This window comes from Rhinopithecus bieti, unplaced genomic scaffold (genome assembly GCF_001698545.2).
Source record: "Rhinopithecus bieti isolate Rb0 unplaced genomic scaffold, ASM169854v2 scaffold_70890, whole genome shotgun sequence".
Taxonomy (NCBI): Eukaryota; Metazoa; Chordata; class Mammalia; order Primates; family Cercopithecidae; genus Rhinopithecus; species Rhinopithecus bieti.
In genome coordinates, this window is record NW_016827312.1 from 281934 (window position 1) to 290668 (window position 8735).

The window sequence follows — 8735 nt, forward strand, 5'->3', positions numbered from 1 at the left end:
GAAGAAGAAGAAGAAGAAGAAGAAGAAGAAGAAGAAGAAGAAGAAGAAGAAGAAGAAGAAGAAGAAGAAGAAGAAGAAGAAGAAGAAGAAGAAGGGGAAGAAAGGAGGAAAGGGATAAATAAAGAAAATGCACAGTAAATTGTTCATTGTCAAGACTCTTTAATTAAACACTTGCTCAATGAATGAATTATCTCTCACTTGAGCTAGTGTGGAATTAGCCATTAAACTTTGTGTATGATTTTCATTATCAGAATGCTTTCATGTCAACATGCTTTCTAATAAAGAAAAAGAGCAAGTTTACATTTTAATATTGATTTTGTCTGCTTTACTGTAGCAGGTCCAGAAAGAAAGTATATAAAAGATAGAAGTCATTGGAGAAGAGTTCTCTGCTTTATTTCACTGGTGAGATCAGTGAGAATTATGCAAAAGATGTGTTGATGAGAATCAGTCTTCACAGTGATATCCTCAAAGCCCTGTTTCATCATAGCCTTATAGATGTTCTATAAAGAGGTACCAGTTGTGCAACAAGGAATGGGTCTCTCTATTAGCATAACCATTCTCCACTAGCATAACCTGAGATAAATTAAAAGGGCATTAGACTAAAACTTCATTTGGAAGAATTTTCATGGAATCGTCATATGGAAGAATTTCATAGAATTTTCATTTCAACATGTTTTCAAGTGTGTAGGCTTTGTACTATTAATATATTATTTTATTAATTCCCATGTGGGATTTTGAGCCATGAACGGATGAGATCACTAAAACATAGTCTGAACCTTAGAGCATAGGAGTATTTAATATAAAGGTTATACCAGCAGTAATCAATAACCATGTTTAATATTGAAAATACACTAACCTGAAGTCACAGAGTTTTCTCAAATTCCCCAGGGGGTAACCTGAGAATACAGGACAGTAAAATAAATGCTGTTCTAATATCCTAATATCTGACAATTCCTCTATCATTCCTCTTTCTTCATTACAGCAAGAGATTGACGAAATAACACATGTCCTGACTCTTACTTCTCTCCTCATCCCTGCGGGCTTTCTATATTGATGAAATTGCTGTGGAATAAGCAGGAGCTTTGTGTATCAAGGACTATCTGGGATAGAAGAGGGAGAGCTGTCTCAATATATATCACACTAAATAAAAGATGTTCTTCTTGAGAAACATTTTTAGAAGCTCAATAAAAGAAATCATTATGAACTAAGGATAATTTTGATAGAAAGTGACTTTTCCTGCAGTCTTTTACTCTCCCCCATATAAATTACCCTATGACTACATGTGCATTTATTTAATCAAAATGAACTTCTTAATAAAGAGCCCCCTTGGCTATATTGGCTGACATTTTCTAAATCCTTAAGAACTGACATTTTATTCCATCAAGGATAGAATAAATAAATGCTTAAATTCTTTTAAGGTCACAGAATAGAATTTAGGCATTTGGATTAAAATTATGCTGTTAAAATCTTGCATGTCATGAAAAAAATTTTAAAAGCAAAAGCAATATTATAAAGTACTACAATGTTAATAATTCAGTATCTTAATTTATCTTTACTTCTAGAAGCTTTGGATTTTAATCAAGATGATGTTTATGAATGTTAGAAAAAGAAAAACAGTAACAACAATCTCTGATATAATCATGACCATTTATATCTCCCAATAGCCCATCTGGCCAGAAAATAAAATAATGGCAGAATCTACAAGGCAGTGTGTAGGGCTGCTCCACGCTAAGCTTAGTATGGTTGAATCTATTATGGGTCATAAGCCAAATAAATACAAAAGCTGACTGAAGCCTCTTTTGTCTAAAATGGGTTAGGATTAATTTTCTTAATATGCCAGTTTTTGAATGAATATTTCATAAAAGTTCAAAAGTTCATGTATGTATTTGCAACCAAGGAAATATAAGGTAAAAGATAATGTTTTATTCACCAATGAGATGGAAAAGAAACCCAAAAGAATGAAGACACCTGATTTTGCCAGGTGTAGAAAAGAGTTTTGTCAGATACCTTTGGTAAATTGACCTTTACGCCTTTGGTGGTGGAGTAAATTTATATGGCTCATTTGAAATTTTAAAAATATACATACATTTAAAATGTGTTCCATATAAATAAGCAATTCAATCACTGTAACTTTGTTTTATTAAAATATATGTTAAAACAATAGTCAGGATAATAACTAATACTGATTGAGTGTTCAGGTATGTGCCAGCATTGATTTACCTGCTTTATGCACATCATCTCCTTCAAGAAACTGAGGTTCAGAGTAATTTCCTAACTTGCCTGAGGATACACAGTAGAGGAACCAGGATTCCAACACCAAACCCAGTGTTCTTAACCATTACATATCTTGCTTCCTGTAGAGCCACCTATATTGCACATGGGTACAGAGTGTTGCTCATTGTAGCCACTGTTTGCAATAGCAGAAAACTGGAACCAAATTATCTACCAACAGGAAAGTTACATTACATTATAAAGTAAAGTATAAAATTATAGTATGATATATGTACTGCTAACACTTAAACTATGCTGTTTCAAACTTTCATCTATGGCAAACCTATAGATGTACTCGAAATATATAACAAAAAATTTGTGTGCGTGCTTTAGGTGCCAAGGATTATGCTAATCTTACTTTTCAGTACTTGACACATTATTGTCATTGGTCTTCACAAGCCTCCATTTTTGTTTTGTTCATTTGTATTCTTTTCTCTTCCCCATCCCCACCTCTGTTTCCTCTTTTCTTTCAATGTGTTTGTTGAATAGATGACAGTTGGTTTATTCTTGTAGGCCATGAGCAGTGGTTTGTATGCACATTGAAAAGTACACAAAAGTAGTGTGTTATATATCTTGTGATTTCTTCTTTGTTCATCTAGCAATATATTTTAAGAGCTATTAAATTTGCTGTACATACAACTAGTCTATCATTTCTACTGATGCATTGTACTCCAAAGTTGACCATTACACATCTTACCATCTACTGACCTTGTGGTGGATGTCTGAACCAGTGGCAATTTCCTGCCAACAAAAATAACATTGTGATAAGGTATCTTATATGTGTCTTCTTGTGGGTGCCCTGGGCCTTTTTCTTTTTGGACAGGGGAGGGAATCTACATATAGGAGCAAAACTGTTAAGCCTCATAGACTAGGTATAAACTTATTGGACTAAGGGCAGACATTTCTGCAGAACTGCACCTATATTCACCTTCAGCACATGAGTATTCCTACAGCCCTATATCCCTGCCCAGATCTGGCATTATCTAATGTTCTCCTTATTGTCAGACTAATAGAAGTGATATGATGCCTCATTGTTGTCTTAGTTCCATTCTGAAAAACAAATTAAACATGTCTAAACTTAAATGTTAAAATAGGACATTTGGTAGCATAAGAAAGAAAAGGGGAAACCCATGCCAGAGCTGGCAGTCTGTTGGTCCATCATAAATTGGACACATATATAGGCTCACCTGCATGGGAATATAAATCTTGAGTTCCATGAGCTGAAATGAAAAGTCCCATATCTGATTTGATACCCCGTGTTCTATTCTGAGTTCTTCTAGAAATAGGATGTAAAACAATAGTTCAAGTACAAACAGTGTAAGTAATACCAATAGGAGAAAGAAAAACTGACACAGCAATGGAAGGGAGGCAATTTACGATGCATTTTTTAGCCAGTATTTACAATGGACAACTGGCAATAAAATAGGTAAATAGATACCTTAGAACTATCCCACCCAAAGTGCCAGGTAGTTACAAAACGTACTCATGAACTCCAAAGAGTCGCTGATTGAGAGCTGCTCTGAGGGGTGCTAATTCTTCCTCACTTTAAGGCCTGCTGTGTGATAGGCGCAGAGATGCAGATAAAGACATTGAAGTCCACTAGAGCCCAAGACTGGAGATAGATGAAGTGATAGAATCTGCAAGAGCCCACCCTTTGTACCAGTCTGATTTACTTGACCCAGCATTAAATTTACTCCAGTCTATCACTGCTTTTTCAAGGTGCTGTCCAGTTACAATTTTTCAAAATAAACTTATAACAGATTTAGTGGGAAGAGTGACAGTCCTGAGGCCAACAGTGATATGCATTACCTTCCGTTTCTCTTTCTTTCTATAATAGATTCCATTAAGTCTTGGATGGCATTGGTGCTGGTGAGAACTGTCAGCCCAGTGATATTACCCAGACCTTCATGACTGTTGGTTTTTGTTCTTGTCAGGCCATGGTTATTGCAGTGGCCCCTTTATAATTATTCCTGGAAATGGAAGCAACAGACAAAGTCTTCTGAGTTCCAGACATATGCCTTTCTACTGGCATAACAAACATCAACCCTACCTCCTCATGATAATTTGTGTTGATTAGTTCTGCCAATATGGTAGTAGCTTCTTCCTTTTCCTGTTCGCCTGGTGTGATGAAGAGCTCAAAATGACAGGCAGGAGCTTTAAACCTTAGGTTTAGTAAAATAGTTACTGTATCTTCTGATAGAAACATCCCTCCTCTGGGAAAAAGGATCCCTAACAGAGCCTGAACTTGTGGAGAGGAGACAGGAAACAAAAGTTCACCAAGGGAGCAGGCTCCTTCCTATGCCCATGTTTGGTTCCTAGATTCATGTATTAAGTATCATATGATTAACATTGGTTAAAAGCATAAACCTCAGAAACATGATTTCTCTCTCTCCAATCCCCCTTTTCTACCAAAGAGAAAATAGAGTAAGACCAATTTGTGTGCAAAATAAATGCCAGGCTTGTTATACTTGGCCTTATTATTTTCATAAAGTATAGCGAGAATTGATTGGCCATACAGGCTCTCTTTAAATTGGCTTTGCTGGAACATTACCTGAAACTATGTTATTCTAGCCAAAGTATTGGTAAAACAACCAGCATCTCCAATTGTTTCCTGTTTCAAAAGAAAATAGATTATTACTGAACATAAATGCCAATTACTATATTACCGTAAAATAAGAACACTAATGAATAGCTTTTGAATTTTGGAGAACTTGAGTACAGGAAAAGGTACATTCTGCTAAAAACAAACAAACAAACAAACAAACAAACCATACTGTCAGAATAGCAGCTTTCCAAACATGTTGTTTGTTCACCTTGGAACTGCCATTCACAAACCAAGCAGGTGTTTGTCAGTCAGGTGACAGCTGTTTATTGGGCATTGTAGAGTCCAGCAGCTCCTCACACAGTTCCAGAGTCAGTCCTAGGACAAAAGAGGCTCCATGCTTGTGAATGTCTCCTTCTTGCATCCCCAAGTAGTGTGATCCTATATAACCATTTCCGTTTTATTATGGAACTCTGGACATTTCTTCTGAACACTGCTATCTCTATTAGAGTATTTCTCTGACATCTCCCCAGACAGCCTATTTCAGATACCAAGATCAATTCAAGTCCCTCAGTCATAGGGGTAAGTTCAGTTAAAGTCCCATAACCAAGCAGTAAATGCCCCTCAAGCAGAAATTCTCTAGTCCAAAGTCCCAAGAGTTGTTGGGAGGTGTTCACAGGTCTAAGCCCCAGTAAATGCTCCCAAAGCGCTATCAGGTGGAGAACTTTTTCCTACTATCACCTCCACTTCTACTCTACACTCTGTGGACTCAGGTAGTCTTACTGTTTCCCATATAGCATATCCAATTAATATTGCCTGAAGGGTAGATTTGCAGGCCTTCTTTTTTACAGTTCTAGGTAGGGGAAATATCACACTAGTTACTAGATTCCATCCCTGACCTTAGCTTTTGAGTGCAGATTGAATCACGAATTATTTCTTGGCTACAATATGCCTCTAAAAAAGAATCGGGTTATAATTTTCTTCATGATATTTTGAGTTGGCACCCTGATGGGATAGGTTTCTTTTTCCATTCTGACACACAGATTCTCTTTTGAATGTCAAATTATTAATGCTATTTATTTCTTGTTGTTTTACTTCTTCTGAGAAAACTAGAATCATGGTGATATGATTAGGCTTTGTGTCCCCACCCAAATATCATCTTGAATTGTAATCCCCATAACCCCCATAATCCCCACGTATCAAGGGAGAGACCAGGTGGAGGGAATTGGATCATGGGGGCGGATTTCCCTTGTTGTTCTTGTAATAATGAGTGATTTCTCACGAGATCTAATGGTTTTATAAGGAGCTCTTCCCCCTTGGCTCAGCACTTCTTCCTTCTGTCTTGTAAAGAAGGTACCTTGCTTCCCCTTAAACTTTCTTCATGATTGTAAGTTTCCTGAGACCTCCCCAGTCATGCCGAACTGTGAGTCAATTAAACCTCTTTCCTTTATAAATTACCCAGTCTTTGGCAGTTCTTTATTAAAAACAATATGAAAACAGACTAATACACATGGTATTCTGCAGACTAGAGGTGATTAGGCAAGGTCTGCAAATCTCTCTCATTTGGAATCGCATGGTGTCTGGTCTGTTTTCTTTCTACCACCCTGTTGCAAAAACTATATAGGCACCCTCCCTCTAGGTCCAGGGAGTATTGCAGAAGGGATTGGTGCCTGAGATTGTAAGGAATAGTTTTGAGGAATACAGTTAGTTCAGATCCTCCAAGTCAAGAACAGGCACACAGGTGCTTACACAGCTGCCAGCAAATTGAAGGACTTTGACTCCTGGGCCATTGTGTAGTCCCTTTCCATTTCATTTTGCCATAAAAGTTTTCTGTTTCCCAAAGATTAAAAGAGAATTACCAAGAGGATATCAAGATACCTGATGATAGAGCCTTTTGGTGGATAGAGCCTCTGGCAGATCTTGACCAAAAGGGGAAGAATGTAAACTAAATATAAAATTCTAAACCCCCCACCTGACTGAACAGTCCATCTCTTGGTCAAGGAGGCCCCAGAGTAAACCTGAAAACTGAGTTCTCAGCCATGACAGGATGTGGAGGTCAGACTCACCTCGTTATATTCCCTCTCTCATTAACCATGATTAGGTTTTCTTCTGTAAGGGCTAAACAGAAACCACCCTTTTCAAAAGACTCCACTATTAGTATCAACCAATCCCTTGGTGCTGCCCATCCTTTTTTGCCTGTTAAGAGACCAACAACCATGGAGTAGTTCTGGCCAGTCTATGGAAAAAGTGCACTAAGGGTTTTCGTGTCACCTGCCTCACCTTTGGATGTCAGAGGGACAAAAACTCCACCCTTGAATTACCACCTTTTTTGTTGAAGATGGAGAGTCATGAAGCATAATTGTGCATGGGCACGTTTCTACTTTCATAAATATTCATTATGCCTCCTATAGCTTATTAAGTACATATATTCAGCCACCGTGCTCAGCATAAATTCCTGCTGCCTTTTTCCCTCCCTGGAAGTGTTTTCTTCTTGCTTCTGGCTGGAGGCTATGCTTCCTAGCCTGTCAGAATGGCTGCTCTGCAGACTACAATGCTTTATGAGAAGTCAAACTCTTTTAGGAGAAAAAATAATACATGACCACATCTTGAAGAACAGTGCTCTAGCTCATAGGCTTTCATGGGTGTCATCTCCAAGCTGGCCCCTTTGCTGCTCCATCAAAAGGCCATTTCATCTACTCTGAATCTGGCAGCTCCTAGGTGATGCAGTTTATGGTAGAGTCAATGCATCTCATTGTTACTTCCTCATTGCTGCACCTGCTTCAGAGTAAATGAGCTGTTTTAGTATATGGCAATATTATATGGGATTGCATGATGATAAATATAATATTCTATGACTATAAAAGCACACTGGTAAAAATTAAGTATTAGTTCACAAAGTCTCAAACTATCAAAAAATCAATATAGTATACACTGTTTTCTGAACACAATGCAATAAAACTAGAAACAAGTAAAAAAAAGAGCAAAAATATTATGCATTTGAAAATGGAAAACATACTTAAAATAATTTATGTGCCAAAGAATTAGTCATAATAGATATTATGAAATAATTAGAACACAAGGCAACAGAAGTAGTATATATGTGGAATGCCATAAAATAATATATAGAAAAATTTCCTGAAATGCTGACAGGGAAAAACGAGAAAAATCAACATGTTAAGTTAAGCTATTAACCAAATCTAAGCACTAAACAATTCAAAATAGTACATCTAGAGAAGGTAGAATGAATGTAATATTAATTATTAAAATAAGAATAGTACTTAAAAAAACTTAAAAAATTGTACAATCATCAGAATCAAATATTCTTTCTTTGAGAAGACTAATGAAATACCTAATTTGCTGACATTATTGATCAAGAAAAAAATGGGGCCATAACTACAAATAGAGAAATTTATAATTAACTATAGTTCAAACATAATAAACGTTAAAACATGGATAAAATATGTCAAAACAACAAAATTGATTCAAGAAGAAATAGAGTGATATTTCTAATCAAATCATAAGTTTTCAGAAAACTATAAGTGAAAGATAGCTTCCTTCACTGGATGATGGATTCTTACCAAAACCTACAATAAAATATCCATTAGGAGTATTTCCTTTAGCGTAAGGGGCCATAACCAGATTCCTTCAATCATTGTTCTATTTAACACTTTATTGAAACTTATTGACACAACATTGGATTAGGAAAAGAATAAGAGACGTATAAATTTGAAAGGAATATATAAAGTCATTACTCACAGACAAAAAAATTATCAACATAGAAAATTCTAAAAGAATCTATTGACACATTGTGAAAATTATAGTCCCTTATTTTTATTTTTATTTTTATTTTTTATTATACTTTAAGTTCTAGGGTACATGTGCATAACGTGCAGGTTTGTTACATATGTATACTTGTGCCATG